The sequence below is a fragment of the Molothrus aeneus genome, chromosome 4 (genome assembly GCF_037042795.1).
Source record: "Molothrus aeneus isolate 106 chromosome 4, BPBGC_Maene_1.0, whole genome shotgun sequence".
Lineage (NCBI taxonomy): Eukaryota > Metazoa > Chordata > Aves > Passeriformes > Icteridae > Molothrus > Molothrus aeneus.
In genome coordinates, this window is record NC_089649.1 from 53962951 (window position 1) to 53982270 (window position 19320).

The window sequence follows — 19320 nt, forward strand, 5'->3', positions numbered from 1 at the left end:
GTACCTTCTGTAATCTTCCAGCTGCCATTACATAGCTACCTCACTTGTGCATCTTGGGAAGAAATTTGAGTTTTCAAAATATCTTTGGTTGATTTAAACATCTGTGTTCAAAAAGGCAGGAAATGACCGGCCTCTCCACTGAATAAAGTATTCATGTTCAGAATGAATGACAGACTCCTTTTACAACTCCCTGTGGGATTTACAGCTCTGCTGTTAGAAAAGTGATTCTTCACAGTGAGATATCAGAGATCTCTTGTGTGTGAGTATTCAAGGGTAGTACTCATGTCATGAAGGATTCAGACCTTATCACTGCATACAACACCAGAACAAATTAAACAAGGTGTTTTAGCTTCTGTTTTCCAGGGTTTCAAATGAAGATTGACATTCTTTCTGGAAGTAGTGCTTTACTGAAACACAAATTCTTGAAATCAGTTTGGGGATAACAGATTAATTATAAAAAACTTATTGCATGAAGGAAAGAAGTGATTTTACTTATACATATATACAGTGATCAGAGGATTTCTGACTTCTGTGGACATTTCAATCTGCTTAAGTGCATAAATCATAAACTGTCAAATTAACATTTGCCAAACATTTTTAAGAATTCTGTACTAATCATTTTTATAAGTTCTGATGCTATTTCTATATACATATCTATCTACTAAGATATTTATTAAAATGATTGAAGCATTCTCTGATTGTAATATTCTAGAACTGAGAAGGCTATTGTGAAATTACTGCATCTAAATCTGAGACCTTCCTTCTGAAACGAGGTACAAGCATCCTCACAATGACTATGGGCAAGAAAAAATTTTGCAGTCTGCACTCATTTTTTGGAGCAAAGTTGTCCTAGGAAGACACATCATTTTATTAGAAGTGCATTACACCACAGCTACAATGGCGTTATTGTGACTCAAAAGAGTTGTGTCACAATCAGATGCTAATTAGAAGAAACTAACTTTTTGGTGTAATTTGTATTATACAAATACACCAAAACCAAACACAACTGTTTCTTGAGTTTCTTGCTTTCCTCCTACTTCTATTAAAACCAGAAAAATTCAGAAGAATTGGAAGTAAATGACTAATTAGTTTAGAAATGTTTTTCTATGTCAGCTGTTTTTACCAGGATGGCATGGAAATTATGCTGGAAAACTCTTTATTATGTTAACATACATGTTTAAATACATTTTAAGTTACCATATTTGTGATAACAATTTAAATTCAGAGGGCAGATACTGGAGAATATATGAAATATTAATCCTAAAAAACCCAGAACACTTTTAAAAGTGAATGTTATTATAAAGAGAAGCTGAAATCTCTACACCTGTAAACTCATTAACACATATCAGCACAATGGAACAAGAAATTTTATCTGACAGGTATGGAAAAATTTAATAACAATACAACAGAAGAAAACAAACCTCTTACAAATGGCTGTTCAATTGAATCTAAAAAGCATCTGAATTATCTTCTTTCCTTGTAGACCTTTCATGGCGTGTTATTAATAGTAGATACTCTTGGAACCTTATAAATTACTTATTCAGTGATGGTTACAGCTCTGACTTAGACTTTTTAAAGAAACATATTATAGAAATAATAAAACTACAAGCCCATACTTTATCTACATAAGATTAACTATGCAAATTGTTATCCAAATGCATACACAACAGAGCAGTCATTAACATTAATCTGGCTACATATGTATATGAGTTCACTAGTGGCTATGTCGTGCACTCTTTGCTTACAAGATATATATTCATATATACAAAATTCTGCAAAATAAAGTTCAAGGAAGGGCAGCTTTATACAGTTTATGGCAAGTGGGAAAACAATCTAAGATAAAGCTGCACTTGAATGCTCTCCTTTTTTTTTGTTCTTTTGAAAAATACCAATCACTCAAAATAATACTTTTGTGAATATGCATTTTTTTCATTTCATGTTTCCTTAGATTATGGGGATTGATTGATTGAATTCTGCAGGTCTTCCTACAACAGGATAATGTGTTCTAAGAATACTTTTTTTCTCTGTGGCACATTGAATTAACAGCTATTTAAGTAAATGGAAAAATGAAAAGCTGCACCTTGCACCTTCTACTTGAATATTAGGACACTAACAGGAAATGTGGATAATCATGCTTCTTTCCAAAAAAAAAAAAAAGCCCTTTGAATGAGACAAACCAGCTGGAAGGCTAAAATACTAACTATTGAGCCATTTGCTGCATGGGGCTTTCCTCTTGATGGGAAAGACTTTGATAGTGAGAAATCACATTCTCTGATGTAATGTATAGTTCTAACAAAGAATAAACTGCAAATGTATTGAATTTGCTCAGTAAAGATAGGCAAATAATTTTTCATGGAGGTGTATTTCCAGCCCAGAGGGCTGGCATTGTTACCACCTGTGAAGGGCATCAGAAAAGAACCTGAACAGAAAGGCAGAGGACATCCCAAAAAGTACCAAGATTGCAGCTTTGGTAGAAAGCCAAGAGTTTTTGGGGTTTTTTTTTGGTTTTTTTGTTTTGTTTTTTTGGTTGGTTTTTTTTTTTTTTTTGTGGGGGTGTCACTGTTGAAAAAGAACTGGCTGAAATCATGTTTCAGCTTTTGAATGAGAAAATTTCCTCTCATTGTTTGCCCTTTTCCAGGATCAGAAAAAAGGCATTTTTAGATCCTTTGTAAATTGATAGAACTGCAGCCAAAATTTGTGGATGCATATGATTAAACTCTATCTTGAAAGAAATAATTCAGTAAGACCATTAGTAATGACAGGAATACTGGTCTCGGGCAAAAAACATAAAGAGAATTATTTGGAAGGAAAGCATAGTAAAATAACAAGAAGAAAGTAATGAAATACCGTGGAATATTTCCTTTCTAATGAGTCAACAATCAGTCTAGTATTTCTAGAAGTAGGCCTAAGATAATGTATAATTTTCATTATTTTAATCTCTGCCATTTTTTTGGCTTTTATAGATATATATGCAATTTTGAATGATCTACATCTACCTTTCTAATGCACTCCTTGCCTTTCTTCTTCCTCCTTACCTTGTACTCCTCTTCCAGTCCCCATCCAGGGTAGCTTCAAATTAAAAGAAGTTTCATCAACCAGCAACACGAAAATATCAATAAAAATAGGAAAAGGGGAATCAAGACAGAATAAAAAAATAATTACAATCAATGCAGACACATACAGAATATGTGGTGGAATTAAAAATCCCCAAAAGAAAAACTGATCAGAAATACTCCTTTCCAGTTATGCCTTGATGTCAGTTAGGTTGTGTTTTATTTCCTTGCACTAAATTTTATTTCATGTTTGGGGCTATAAACCCTTTGGAAAACAAATCCTTCTTGGTCATTTTAAAATTACTCTGATCAGTTATGTAAAAAGCCATTTTTTCGCAACAGTTGGAATGGAATTCTCGTGGATAGAATAAACTGTGTGTCATTATTTTATTTTTATCATTTCTACAGAGAAAAAGTACCACCTTGAAAAAGAAATATAAATTCATATAAATCTCAATGAAGTTTATACAAGTCTACAAAAATTTATTAAGCAGTATTTTTAGTATCATTAATTCTGAAAGCTCTTTTTACATAATTCTCTTCCTACTACTACTACTGATTATAGTAATTCAGATCTATTTGCTTAGAAGGCTGGAGGATCTCTCCTATCAAGACAGGCTAAGAGCATTCAGATTGTCCATCCTGCAGAAGAGGAGGCTCCAGGGAATCCTTGTAGCACCTTCCAGTAGTAAAAGGGCCTACAAGAAAGCTGGAGAAGGTTTTTATGCAGAAGGGTGTAGGGATAGGACAAGAGGGAATGGCTGTAAACTGGAAGAGGCTTTGTTGAGGTGCGATATGAAGAAATTCTTCAGTCTCAGGGTGGTGAGGCTCTGGAACATGTTGCCCAGAGAAATGATGGATGCCACATCCAGTGCTGGAAGAGTTCAAGGCCAGGTTGGATGGGGCTTAGAGTAATCTGATCTAGTGGAAGGTGCTCCTGCCTATGGCATGAGATTGGAACTATTTGATCTTTAAGGTCTCTTCCAGCTCAAATGATTCTATGGTTCTGTGATTCTATGATGATACTGGGATTTTTTGCATAAGTCATATAACTATGGAGTTTTTTTATCAACAGAATGAAGATAAAAGTTAAGGCATGACCAGCTGGCTGTCTGAATGCAAGCTTTTAAAATGTTGGTCATAGTACAACTGGTATCATTTAGACATCAAATAATTAAATTACCTGATGAGTACAGTATAAATGCCTAGCCTAAATACATTTAAGATAGTTCAAGTATCTACAGTATATGGTAGATAGTTCAAGTATATACAGTCTAATTCTGTAACTAAAAATACTTTTTGAAAACTTTTGTTTTAATCCAAAGGTCAAGCTTAGAGAAAGCTGTATTTCTTTCCTAAGAAAATAAAATACTGCTAAGAAGTGAGAGAAAGAAGTATATTTAAAATATGAGAGGTTCTCATTGCTATCAGAAAGAGCAGTGTCAGACCACAGAAAGAGGGAGCCAAACTGCACTTGAACAAAGCCATTAAATTACAGAGTGTGAGAGGAGCAGCTATTGAGATAGCATATGGTATATAGGAGTAAACTGTTCTCTACATGTACCTACAACTGAATCCAAGATTGTTGGTACCCCTTGCAAAAATTTTGCTCTATGGATAGTATTTTTCATTCAAACTTGGTCATCAGAAGCTCCAACGTTAGCCACCATAGGAAAGGCACTAGAGCGTGAATCTGAGAAAGTTAAAATGAGAGAAGTGCAAAATTCCTTCTCCAACAACGATCAATCAAAAAGAAATCAAAGAGTTCTAATTTCCGTGTGTATAATGTTACATAAACTAGTTAAAATTTAGTGTATGATCCCTTCAGCATATTTTTAAAGCATTCTTCATCACAGACTGAGAAGTCTCTTTTAGAGGCACTTGTAGAGAATTTTTTAAATTGGCCAACAGAAAACATCCAACAGAGACAAGGCTGCCACAGCTCCATGCCCTCCAGGTAAGGCTGAGCCTGCATTGCAAATAACACATTTTCTGTCGGGGAACAAGTGCTAACATCTCACAAAAAGTAGCAGGGACCCCATGGGCAGGGGTTTGGCCCTGGCTGTGATGGCCATTGCAGATTGCCTGGGACCCTCTGCCCCTGGCTGCCAGCAGGACAGGAATGCCCTCAGCCACGCTGACACTGTGTTCGTCTCCAGCTGCTGTTCACCAGCCACACTGAGTAACAGGCACTGAGATGTTGGCCCAGCAGCAAACAGTGACACATTCTGGGAAACTTCTCATGGGCATAGTTTGTCTTCACAATGTGGAACTTAAATCTTTTGCTGCAGCAACAAAGAGAATTTCCTAAGAAGTGATGAAATACAAACAAACAGAAAAAAAAAATCCACCTGTGATTTTTTTTTTTTTTTAATACAAGATATTGTGCTTCTGTGCTGTGAGAATCTTTAGGTGACCTTTTAGCAGCTTCAGAGGTAGAACTGCAGAAAAGGAAAAGTCTTACCATAGAAAACTAAGCTAATTCAGCATGTAGGGGTTATGAGGAGCTGAGCAGAAGAATTAACTAAGCAAGGGACAGGGTGTGCTCTTAAAGTAAAATTTCAGCACATCTTAACAGAATTAACTGATTATTCTAATGTTGTTCATGACAGGTCGTGGGATCTTATGACAAGAGAATGAAGGCTGAATTAAATTTAATTATTCGATTAATATTAATTATATCTGGCTGCCACGAGTGCACAGAAGTTCACAGTGTAGGCTAGAACTCTTACTGATATTGCCCATATGATGGCTGCACCTACTGTGTTTTTCTTCATTGGTATGTTAAAAATAAATAGTTTTTTTATTAAATGAAGTTACTGACATAAAAGGATAGGGAAAATCAGAAGACTAAAGGAAAAATTGCTAAATGTGCTTCCTTTACAAAGCTAATACATACATTTAAGTGAAAAAATTTCTTCCAGAAAAATGTTATCAGTCACAAGAACTATGAAGACTAAGAAACTTGAAACTGATAACTTGCTGATGGCAAAATTGGATGTATAAATGGTATAAATTATATGAAAATAATAAATACCCTTTATCCACATAGGGTAACTGGGGGTAATTGGGAAATGGCCCAGTCAGTCTCCCTGACCCCTTTCTAGGATGAACACTCCCCCCCTTACACATATCCCTCCCTGTCCCTGTGTTCAGAGGCTGGAGTTAAGCTCAGATGTAAATGTCACATCCCTGCCTGAACCCTGCCATGGGTGTCCCCCAGCTCAGTCCTGCTCCTGCCCCCCCTGCTGTGCTGACTCTGCTCCCCAGATGATCCCTGACCTCGCTCATCACCTCCCTTTGTCCAGTGCTGGTTGTGCACTGCTGTGGCCGTCCTGCTCTGCTCTGCTTCTCTCTCAGGGTGGCACAGCCCTGCCTGCCCTGGGCCACCACCCCATCCTCGCACTCCTCCCTGTCTTTTATAACTTTCCTAGATGAGTCTGGTCCCTTAAGTTCCTATACTGGATGTGGCTGGTGACAACATTTCTGAACAAAGCTGTTTTTATTCTGAGAGAAAAAAAAGTCTCCATTAAGTGTCAATAGTAAGTAATAACCAAACACTCTCTTGCAGCTGTGCAATAGCTTTACTTACATGACAAAAATTACCTTGATGTCTAATTTTGTGATTAGGAAGAACTTGAAAATACTGGTTAAAACAGAAGTCCCTCCTGTTCAGATGCTATCTCTGTTATTTTAGGGGGCACCTGTTTCTTGAGAAAGCATATTTGGATGATGTCATGTGTTTCAACAGAGTGCTGAAATTGAGATAATATCTGAAAAAAGAGTTTCATTCTGCAGATGATATTAGTTTGGGTTAATTTGAATATACTGTCTGGAACTCATTTATACTTCTGGTCTGTACAACATCCTATAGATGATATAGAGATAGACTATAGTGATAGACTTCTACAATTCATGAGCATGTGATGAAGTGCTTGTTCTGCAAGCTTTGAAGCTTCCTGTCTGAAATATTTATTTCACTAAATACAGTCTAATTCAACTACTGCAGAAAATTATAAATAGTCAAAATCTATTCACTTATGGTAGATTACTCTTTTTTTATTCACTTCTCTAGTAGCCTTCATCTACTACTTTGCCCTACTATTTCAGTCTCATTTGCTTCAAAACAATTCCATATTTCTTATCACACTTCCTTGACTTTCTCAGAATCCTATTATGAGACCCATTATAGTGCATCTATTACATGAAGTAGTCGTAACTTTGAGAGATGTTTTCAGATGGTTACCTACAGTAATTTCAAGATGTCCTTTCTGAGTGATGACTTCTTAAGATCTCCCCATCTCCCCATGTGGCTTTCATATATTTTAGCTCTACAGTTCAGATTATTTCATGGTCTCCCATCATGACATTTCTTTAGTCTCTTGATAATTATGTCTCTAAATATTTTGTGTAAACTACTATCAAAATCAAAATTAATTTGTAGGGTGCTCTATGGCCTGGGAAACAATGCAATTTCTAGAAGAGATGAAGAGTTGTGGGTCAGGTTTGCAGGTGTATCACATTTTTCTCAAGTAATTAGCCTACTACTAAAGATTAATTTATATTGTTCACTAGTTTCACCAAACCTGTGTTGAAATTTAACCATTAAAATGTAAACTTGGAAAGTCTTAACATTTGAAAAAACTTATTCTGCTGAAACAAACAAGTTATATTCCTTTGGTATATTTCTGTGAATTGAAATATCAGTATGACAGGTGCTAGGAGTATCTTAAGCATCTGCTTATATTTGTCACAACTTTATAGCATCAAAATAATCCCATGGAATTTTGTTGGAGAAAAAAAAATAGTAATTTCAAAGGATAAATATAACAAATATAATAAACATAACTGCTGAATACATTTATTGATTTTCTACAGCAACAACAATACAAGAGACAATGGCTTGATGCAGGAGTGGTTTAAAATCAATGCTAACCTAAGTAAGTTAAATCTGCTTTATCTTCAAAAGCTCAGGACTAGAATCTAGTTTCTGCAAAGCAAATGAGATGAAAATGTCCTTAGAAAAATCCCATACTTACAGGTTGTACTGCTTATATTAGACCAAGAAATAGCTGATATTAATCCTAGAAAAACAATGAGGCATTTTTCAATACCAAAAAACCCCACCCAGCAAATGCCAGGTTAATTTAGATGTAAACATGGGAACTATGTTTTGTGTTTTAAAGACAACATAATATAGTGGCATTACATGTGAATTTCAGCCTTTTTAATCTAATAACATCTGATAAATTCTACTTTATTGTTCTCACTCTCTCAGGACAGTCATGATGGAAACATTTTACTATTTTTTCCATGTAAGATCATCAGGTCCAACCATTAGATTAGCACTGCCAAGCCTGCCACTAAACCATGTCTCTAAGTGCCACATCTACACATCTTTTAAATACCTTCAGGACTCAACCAGTTCCCTGGACAGCCTGTTCCAATGCTTGATTGCCCTTTCAATAAGGAAATTGTCCCTCCCTTGGCCCTACTCAAGGCTATTCTCTCTTGTTCTATCTCTTTCTCCTAGGGAGAAGATACCAATCACCACCTCACTTTCAGGTGTTGTAGAGGAGATAAAGTCCCCTGAGCCTCCTTTTCTTCAGGCTGAACAACCTCAGCTCCCTCAGCTGCTGTTTGTAAGATTTGTGCTCCAACCTTTCCCCAGCTCCCTTCTCTGGACCCACTCCAGCCCCTCAATGTCTTTCTTGTGCTGGGGAGCCCAAAATCCTGAACAAAGGATTTAAGGTGTGGCCTCAACAATGCCAAGTACAGGGGGGCAACCACTGCCCTGGTCCTCCTGGGCACATTATTTTTGATACAGGTCAGATGCCATTGGCCTTCTTGGCCACCTGGGCACACACTGGTTCATATTCAGCAGCTGTGGATAAGCACCCCCAGCTCCTTTTCCAACAGACATCTTTCTAGGCACTCTAATAATTGTGGTTAATTTTACTTGCATGTATCTTGTGGACAGCTATAAATTCAAAAGTTGAGTTATATTGATTAATATTATTTTTAAAACCCCATATAATTATCCAAAAAGAGTCAAATAATTCAAGGAAATTAATATATTTAAAAGCATGATTACTCTTACACTGTCAGCAATGATAGCATAAGATATTTATAATCAGCAAAATTTTGTAAAATATCATGATTCTGATTAACAAACTTATGCATAGAATTAGTCAGGTTTTTTTATTCACTTTACCAGATTTTTGAACACAGGGGCAACACTTACTTTTCTGACTAAATAGTAAAAATCATCCTGCTAAATATTTCCAGTTTTTTATCATTTGTATTTGCAAACCACATACAACATTTTTGTCTATCACAATCCCAATAAACAATAAAGTGAAATAATAAAGTTTTTCAGTTCAAAATAATTATCTTCTTTTTGTATAATATTTGTGTACAGTGTGTGTGCAGAAAAGAAAAAGCAGGCAGAGAAATTCCATTACAGAAGCAATCCCTGGAAAGGGAAGACTGAAGGTTCTAAATATCCTTGTCTATTAAGAATAATGTTAAAATGTGGAGTCTCTTGTTTGGAAATTTATTAAGGAAGTAAAATTGATTCAGGATATATTTCTTCTAGAAATTGCTAATTAGTATACTCACTTGGAATAATTGAAAGAACTATTGAATTTGTGCAATGACTTACTAACATTGAAGAAAATTAATATATTTCATATTTTGAGAAAAGTTAAGAAGAGACAAAATTTTAACTTCATATTCCAATTACACATCATTACTTTCACAACACATGTTAGATTTGCCTAAATTTCTGATGCACTTTTCTAATGGGTGTTACCTCTTGCAGGTCTCAGAATATCAGGTAATCCTGATTACTAAAGTGGAGGGAATTTTAATGAGTGAACAGATAGCAACTTTAGTCCTTTTTTTTCTGAAATAAATTTATGACTGTCATCTCATTTGCAACTTAGGTGTCAGAAGTGATGTGCTTTACTCTGTAGTTTTCTCAACCTTGCTACTCACAAGATGATACTCTTATAGTCTAAGCTGTTTTAATGTATAATTCAAGGAAGCATGTGGTTGGCAAGAGTTCTTATCCTGGATTTTCAGTGTCTCCTTTCCTATATTTACACTCTTAGTGACAGTACCTACTTGCTTTGAGTTTTGAAGTCATGAGGTTAAAGTCTTAAGGTGACATTTCCAAAGTCAGATGTTCTAGGATTGCATTTAAAAGTTTTTCTTTAAAGTGATGTTTTTTACCTCCTGAACCAAGACTGAGAACAAAATTGGGCTTGGAGAAGGCCCTGAAAGTTTCTCTAAATAATAAAACTTTCTATCCTTACACTTTGCAGGATGAAGTACCACATTCTTTGTAATGAAAGCACAAACACCTCTATGGTTTTTCATTTGTACAGTTTTGAAAGAGCTGGCAGATTCAGAATCATGGCTGTATTGGGGTTTTTCTGCACTATTCCCTTCAGTCCCTTCAGAAATTACCACCTGAATGTTTTACATAACATATAAAAATTTTTCTGAGTACGTGCATCACAGAAGACAGGAAGAAAGAATTTTGTTAAATCATACAAGAATGTGATGTTATTTAGAATCCTACTATAATCTCAGTAGTAACTTTACTGCATGAGATCCTCAGTAAACATGAAGTTGTTCTAATCTGCAGTTGTGTGCTCTAATCTGCTCACTCAAAACTCACTAGCATTTTCCACTATTACTTACAGAGAAAGGATCTATTTTTATCCTTTCTTGAGCTTGACATCATGAATGGATTTAAAATTCAAGTAAGTCTGAATCACAAAATATCCTGGGTTGGAGGAGACCCACAAGGATCACCAGGTCCAACTCCTGTCCCTCTATTTTACCATCCTCACACCAACAGTGAGCAAGAGTGTTGTCCAAATATTTCTTGAATTGTCAGTGATGATGTGATCACTTCCCTGGGGAGCCTGTTCCAGTGCCCAATATCCCTCTGGGTGAAGAATCTTTTGCTAATATCCAACCCAAACCTCCCCTGACACAGCTTCAGGCATTCCCTCGGGTCTTGTCAATGGTAACCACAGAGCAGAGATCAGTCCCTGCCCCTCCTCTTCCCCTCATGAGGAAGTTGTAACTGCAGTGAGAACTCCCTTCAATCTCCTCTTCCTCAGCGACCTCAGCTGCTCCTCATATGAGTTCCCCTCAAGGCCCTTCAGCATTTTCATTGGGCTCCTTTAGATATATAAGAGATTTATACACTTTTTGTATTATGGTGCTCAAAACTGCCCCCAGCACTCAAGGTGAGGCTGCCCCAGCTCACAGCAGAACAAGACAATCCCCTTCCTTGCCCAGCTGGTGATGCTGATGCCCTCCAGGACAGGGTTGTCCCTCCTGGCTGCCAAGGCACTGCTGACTCGTGTTCAACTTTCCATTGACCAGGACCCCCAAGTCTCTTTTTGTGGCATTGCTTGCCAGCATCTCATTCCCCAGTCTGAACCTACATCCAGGGCTGTCCCATCCCCAGTGCAGAATCCAGCACTTTTCCTTGTTGATCTTCATATTGTTGGTGATTGCTCAGCTCTCTGATTTGTTGAGGACTCTCTGCAGGCCTCCCTGACTTTAAAGGAGTCAACAACTCATCCCATTTTTGTATCATCTGCAAACTTTCTCAGTCTTCCCATTCCTGTGCCCAAGGCATTTATGAAGATTTTAAAGAGCACAGGGCCAAGGATGGAGCCCTGTGGAACCCCACTAGTGACAGGTCATCACTCTGATGTCACCCCATTCATTGTAACCTTTTGTCCCTGACGTGTGAGCCAGCTGCTCACCCATCCCATGATGTGTTTATCCAGCTGTGTGCTGGACATTTTTTCCAGAAGTGTTCTATGAGAGATAGTAATAATTGGTTCAATATTGACTTTTCACAAGCATGAGTATTCCTCTAAAAGAATTGCAGCTATGAAATATGGTTTGAATTTTGCAAAATTTGTAACATTTAAGATGAAAAACCACAAAATTCTCGTTGTTTCACTATCATAAGTCTAGTGCACAGGTCTTGAAACAGCTCATTTACACTACACTTATAATGGGTTGAGAGAAAAACATAACCAGACAAAAATTTTCTAAGAAAGAATTTCACTTGTAGTGAAATATTTATGCCTTCTTGTTTTGTAAACAATTAAATAATTTTTTGTCTTATATGGGCAAATTAATTGAGATTTCAGTCAGATGTTTCTTATGTGGATCTGTATGTATACATTACTATTAAGTATAAAATAATCAGTATTTTCATCTCTCGTCAATATGTAAAGAGAAAGGAAATCCTGCACACACAATCTACTGATGTCATGCACATTGCTTATATGATTTAGACTGGGTAATCTAGATAGAATACCTCTGGAGTCTGTATTTCAGAAAAAGTAAAGAAATTTTGGACAGTGTACAGAAAACAAATTAACATGAGAATGGAAGAGGGTATGACCTATAGATATTAAAAGTTTAGATCACAAAAACCCACTAATATTCTTCCGTTGTGGTGAAATGAAGTCCTGATTATACTAGGGTGAGAAAAACATTCTGAGAAATTACATAATTACCAATTGATTAATGAGAGAAAGTACTTGGCAATCTTCAAAATATCTTGGAAGTACCTAGGGAGATTTTTTAATTCTTTCAGTAACAGATTCCACCCACAGGTCTTTGTTTTCTGCCTTCTCATCCATCCACTCATCATCTGTTCTTTTGTTGAGAGTCAGAAAGAGTTTGTTCTAGGAACTGATACTTTGAAATTTAAGGATCTTTTACAGTTTGGGGTTTTTATTACTAAATAACCTCATTCTTTTTTATCCCAAGTACACAGTACCAGAGCAAGCACCCAAAGGACTAGGAAGTGCATGGCAACTGAGTGTAGAGACTTCTCACTGATAGAATTGTATCTATCTTTTAAAAGAACTTAAGAATCTGCCTCTGTTTCAGAACAAAACAAAACGAACACTTTTTCTTTTGATTGCTAGGCTTCTGTGAACAGAAACATCTTTCTGCGCATAACTAAAAAAAAAAATTTTTAATGGTCAGCATCCAGAAATATTGTTTTCAAATGGAAACTTGAAAATTTTGATAAGATTGAATAAAGTCTGAAATTAGAGTAAAATCAAATATCAAGGATTGATCTCAAATTAATAGAAGGGTTTATAGATGAAACTGCATCTAGTGACAAACCACATGATTTAAATATAAAAATCAATTGGTTGAAGTTTTGTTACAAAAATATTAATAAAATCAAAAAGGGCTGTAAAAGAAACTTCACATTTCATTCTTAGATGGCACTTAAAATTCTTCTCAACATCAGGAAATGCTAAATTATCTGAAGTGGTTGCCAACAGCACAATATCAAAAGCCAACTACTCTAAAGGTTAAAACAAACACTAATCTGTCTTTCATATTCCTAACTCTATACCACACAGGCAGTTATTCCCTCATTTCTAGCTACACTAATGCTGATTTTATTTCCCTAAATTCCAAAAATATACTGAAATTCTTATCAAAAATCAGACTACTTTTAAAGAGCTGCCTTTGTTTTATTATGATCTGATTAATCTGAAAAGAGCACAGAATATTGGTGAAGCATACCAGTCAGAATCTCCTGGAAAAATTGAGACATCCACCTTTGAAACTGCCATATTTTAATTTACTTATTGATCTTTCTGTCATTTTTTATGCAAACAGAAGTTAAGAAAACATTGAGAATCAGCCTTTCTGGAGTTTTCCATCTGTTTAAAATCAATATCCTTTTGCTGCAAGGCACAAAGTACATTATATAAATGTTTTTTAGAAACACTGGGAAAACAGTAGTACAATATAATAACTCTATATTTATAATATAAAATATTTTAGCACAAATTATAATATATTAGCACTGAAAAGCAAAAATATTAACAGCAGAGTGTACTGTACAGTGGCTGTGAAAAATCTCTCAAGAATTCAAGTCACTGTTCTTTGGCTGGTTTTGTACCAAGAATATACCCAACCAAAATATCAGTTAATTTTAAAAATAATCACAATTTTCATGTGTACATATAATAATAAAAAAGGTGACTGGAATCTGTTAAGAAAAGCTAGGCCTGTGTATTTTGTCTGTCTCTTCAAGCATTCTTTGCTATTACAAAGCATGCTGACAAGCTATAATTTAGCAAAACAAGCCGTGTCATTCTTTGTATAAAGAGAAGAAGAAGAAGAAGAAGATAAAAAAGAAGGATGGAGACTTAATTGTCTGTAAAAGTTACAAGAAGCATATGGCTGCTATGCAAATTGTGCCAGTCCTCTCAATGGAAGACCTGGAGCATAATTCCAGAAGAAGAACATCTATCCATATGAGAATTTGGGGAAGGGGGGTTTATAATAGTACTCTATAAAAGAAAATTTTGAGAAAAGAAGGTGAATGAGTCAAAATGTTCTTCTAATACAAGAAATGGCCTTTATTAAGTTTGACTTGGTTTGTGTAATTTGATAAAAAGTAATTTGATGATTCAGTCTAACTTTGAATTATGGTGTAATAAAGTAATTTTCTTGGGGTTTTGGGGTTTTTTGTTCTGGTTTGGTTTTTTTTTTTTTGTTTGTTTTTCGTTTGTTTTTTTTAATACAGTTCATTTGGGAGTCAAGAAGGGATAAATATATTCACATGTTTTCTCTTGCATTTACTTTATATAGAAACTGGTTGCTGCTATTGCAGTGTTCTGAAAAATCTCTTTCATTCTTTTATGTCTGATTCTCTCTTTCAATTTCACCTTGACTGACATATTTATTTAATTCCTTTTGCTATCATGAATCATTTAGTTAGTTGTTAGGTTTTTTCATCTAGTTGTTTGTTCTGTTTTTCTAGTTGTGATTCACAAGAGACACTGCTTCAGTTTAACATCTCAGCATTACGTTTGTCCTTTTCATTGATTTTGCATTTTTTAGTTTGCAGCTTCAAAACCACTTAATAAAATCTTAACTCAAAGTCTAAACTCTAAAAAGTGGTGAGTCATTTCAGTAAAAAAAGGCAAAGATGTGCAAACTACAGTTTTTCTGAGTATGGAGACACAAAAGAAATTGAATGGCAAATATTCACAATGACAGCAGGTAAGAGAAATAGCACCAGAAAAAGATGATCTGAAGTGATGTGGTCCAAATAGTAATGACAATATGTGTGACAATATCTTATAGATCAAAGTTTTATTGAGGCAGTAGGAAACATAAGCAGCAACATTCCCATATGGCAGCTCAGTCCCTGATAGCTGAGGGTCATGAGTGATTCCACACCTCCGGTGAACTGCCAGGGGCACTTGGTGTTTGGGTTATCACAACAGCCAATAAAGCAGCAACAGCATTGAAGAGATGCAAATATGTGAGTGTTTGGAGATGGAAAAGCTAGATGGAAGAGGGATTTTACCTTTTCTTGATTGGTATGATTGCTCCTATATTTGTCACTTTGAAGTCTTTGTATTCTCACTATGCCCAGCTGAAGATGTCACTGCAATGTCTATTACTGATCATTAAAGAACATTGGGCCCTGCCCAGGATGCATTCATATCCTTCATCTGTTTGACACTAACACTACAAACATCCTACTATATCAAGACTGTTGATACAGATGTTTAGTCCATGTCTGTAAAAGCCTGGAAATGATGGTGAAATTGGGATAAAAGATGATCAAAACCAATATTGTCTGGGTCAGAACTCTTTGAGACAGAACATTTTGATGTAATTCTCCAGTAACTAGAACAGTGAATCTGAGTCTATGTGTTATTGTGATAAGAATAAAAGAGTCACCTGGTCATGGTCCCTTATGGTTTTCAAAATATGTTCCTTTACATGGTTTTGTTTTCAATCCATACTGTGTGAATATGTCATATTTTTTTTTCAAGTTCTGTCCCTAAAGAGGTATTTTTGACTTCAACTTTACTAGTTCATTCCAAATGAAATGCTGCCATTTTTTTCTACTAATAACACAAATTTATGAAAAAGTTCAAATAATGATAATATTGATATCAAATTGAATTTTTTTCCTAGACAGTGAAAATGCTGAGAAGGATATCAGGTGAGCATATAATTTACGTCTAATGATTTTGGGTTTTGTAGAAGATTGGTGAAATATCCTGGTCATAAAAAAAAGAAAACATTCTGCTTGCTAGTCAGCTCCAAGTATCAGATAGTTCCTTGAGCAATACTGAAGGAAAGTGTTTTTCGTGGGGGAAAGCCACATGTCATCACCTCAGCATTAGGGATGACACTTGATTTCAGACATCAGTCATATCAGTGTCAACACCTGTGAGATCTCTTTGGAAAACATTGCAGATCAAAATATTAGCATTCATTAGTTTTACATATCAAACAGCTGCTCTCAGAGTGAAAGTGGAAAAGGAAGTAGAGAAAAATTAAAAAAAAAACAAAACCCAAAACTAAACTATAAAATGATGTATTGCCGTTTTGAAAATGCTACCAGAGACCAAAACTTGTCATAATGACTGTTAATGAGATCATGTACTGAGAGAGAATATAAAAAGAGGCTGAGATGAGATTGTAATAATAATTATAAAGGGGTTACATTAGAACATGTTTAAACAATGCAAGGAATGATCAATGAATTAACTATCATTCAAGACTAATAAGATGAGCAAAGGTGAGTCCCAAATGATAGCACAGACTACCTAACAAGATCTGATAATAATGACAACTGTGACAGAAGTTTCTACTTTTAATAAATAAATCTTATCAGAGACTTAGTTAAGAGGTTGTTTGCAGAGCAATTTCTCTGTCTTCTTGTGTCAAGACTGTTGCAAGATATGGTATTGATCAAAAGCTAAATACAGCAGATGAAATAAAATTTTAGTGATTAATCAATTAATAAAATTTAGTTATTAATAAATTGCTTCATAGGCCAGCAATCATAAAACAGGTAAAGAAGACTTTTGTTACACTTTTTAATACAGTGTTATCTAATCATATGTTCTTTATTGCATTCTTAGTGGAATCAATGGTCAGCAATGAAATTCCTTAGACTTGCTTTCTGAAAGAAGGCCAAAAACAAAAATAAAACAAAGTTTGAAAATCCTGCTGTGGCTTTTGGTTTGATCCTTGTTCAAGATTTGATCTTTGAATAATATTTTGAGAATTGACCATTATTCTAATTTTTCCTTCTTTGGATTCTTCATGTCATATATTTTACTCTCTACAGATGTTACAACTTATGTATAGATCAACTTTTATCTGCCTTACTGTATTGAGAAACTATTATTAAATAACCTTTATTGGCTCTTCATCTAGTGTACCAGTATTTGAAGACAGGTTTTTCTGGACCAAGATGACAAAAATACTGTTTTCTTACTGCTCTTCCAGATATTAAACTATTCTCTGCTTAGAAATCCTGAAGCATATACATTCAGAGACACTAGAAGGGAAATAACCACGTTAATCTGTCTTTCAGCATAGGCACAACAGTATGCAGAAGCTGATACTCATGATAAAGACATGCATGGAATAGGTAATTTCAGTCCATTTGGGAATAAACTGCAGATGACAGGTGAACTCTGCATAAAGTTGGGGAAAGATTCCTGGCTTTTTGAGATCAGGACTCTCAGGTATTTTATTTCAGCAATTTTTAGATCATACTTTTTTCGCAGTAATATTCTTTTTCCAGAAGCCTCAGATTCATTTAACAAAATTTACATACTTCCTTCAACTTTTAGATGCCAGTGCTGCATCCCCAAGCTGCATCCCCAAGTGGCTTGGCTATTTTTTCCTAGTGATGAGGTTGCTATAATATTTCACTACCTGTTTTTGTGTTCTTCTTGCAGTTGTTCTAGTATTTGTTCTTGCACTGTCCAGTGTTTTGAACAGCATTACTCAGACATTGACATTGATTATCTTAATTTTTATTTTTTTAATATTATGTTACACCTGGCTCAGTAACATATTCCTAGAAAAAATTAATTACTGAGAATGGAGTTTTTCTCCTCTCGGTCCATATAGCAGTTATTGCTTTTGTCTTTTAAAACATCACTGACACCTGATTTTGTGAAACCACTGCATACATGTTCCATTTCCAGGTTGCTTGGACTAGATTTTGCTTGATAATAGATGACAAAAATAGGTAGATGGACTTATTTGTGATTTGTTTTGATGAAGCAAATTCTGGTCTACAATTGAAATCTTGATTTCTTTAGATTCAGAGAAATTATTCAACAGCTTCAGTAGAGAGTTCTTTTCCATATGTTTTTAGCATGGAAGACATTTGACTGATATCTGCATTTTATTCCTTTATTCCATTTTATTCCTCCTTATGCCTGTAACTGTAGAATCTCCTCTGTTTATCAGACCTTAGAGAGGCATATCCTGACAGAGGTTCAATGTCTTCAGCTTCAAATTCTCCTGAAGCAGCAGGGACTTATGAACACTCAGCATAGGATTACCTCTGGAACAATTAAAAGAAAAAGAGAAAAATAAATCTTTGAAGGCATTGAAAAATGTTGGCAGAATATACAGTGAACTATTTTTGATGTGTACCCACTTCAGGTCTAAATGTGTTCTAACTTCTTACACATTTCTTGAATTTGACTAATTCTAATTTTTTTATTGCTAAATGACAATATAGCAATGAGTTTGTATCATAGAAAAAGTAAATTACTTCCCTTAACTTCTACTTTGCAGTTAAAGGGAATCTTGAGTTACCTTTTTCAAAATTTGATACTGACAAACCTGAAGATGTCCAAAGGACTTTTCAACTCATCAAGTGTAATGGCCAAGAAAATAAATTTATTTACAGTACTCACACTTCTTTCCAGACACAGTAGTGGTAGACAGGACTACAGTCCTTTTGTAGAGTATGGAATTAAGTTTCAATCTGAAATCAATAACATGTCATATGGGGTCACTGCTTGGTAATCCCTAGACAGTCTTTCTGATAGATCTGAGTACAAGAGAGCTTCATAAACTTTATCTGGTGATAATGAATTGACTTAAAACTGAAGAACTGATGAGGTATTGTGAGCTATAACATTTGAAAAACTATCTTTAGTAGATATTCCTGTACTCTCTGAGAGGCCTTTTGTTACACTTGTATGGTTTCCATAGAGTGCTTATGGTTATTTGATTTGTTACTTAAAAAAAGATGATCTGGTTTTACAAGAATAAATAAGAGTAAACAAAATAAGAAAAGAAAACAAATAAAATATAGCTAGAGTTCCTACTGGTTGCCCATTAAACGATCACAAATTATTTTAATAATAATTTCCTATAATTAAGCTGTATTGAAATATTAAAT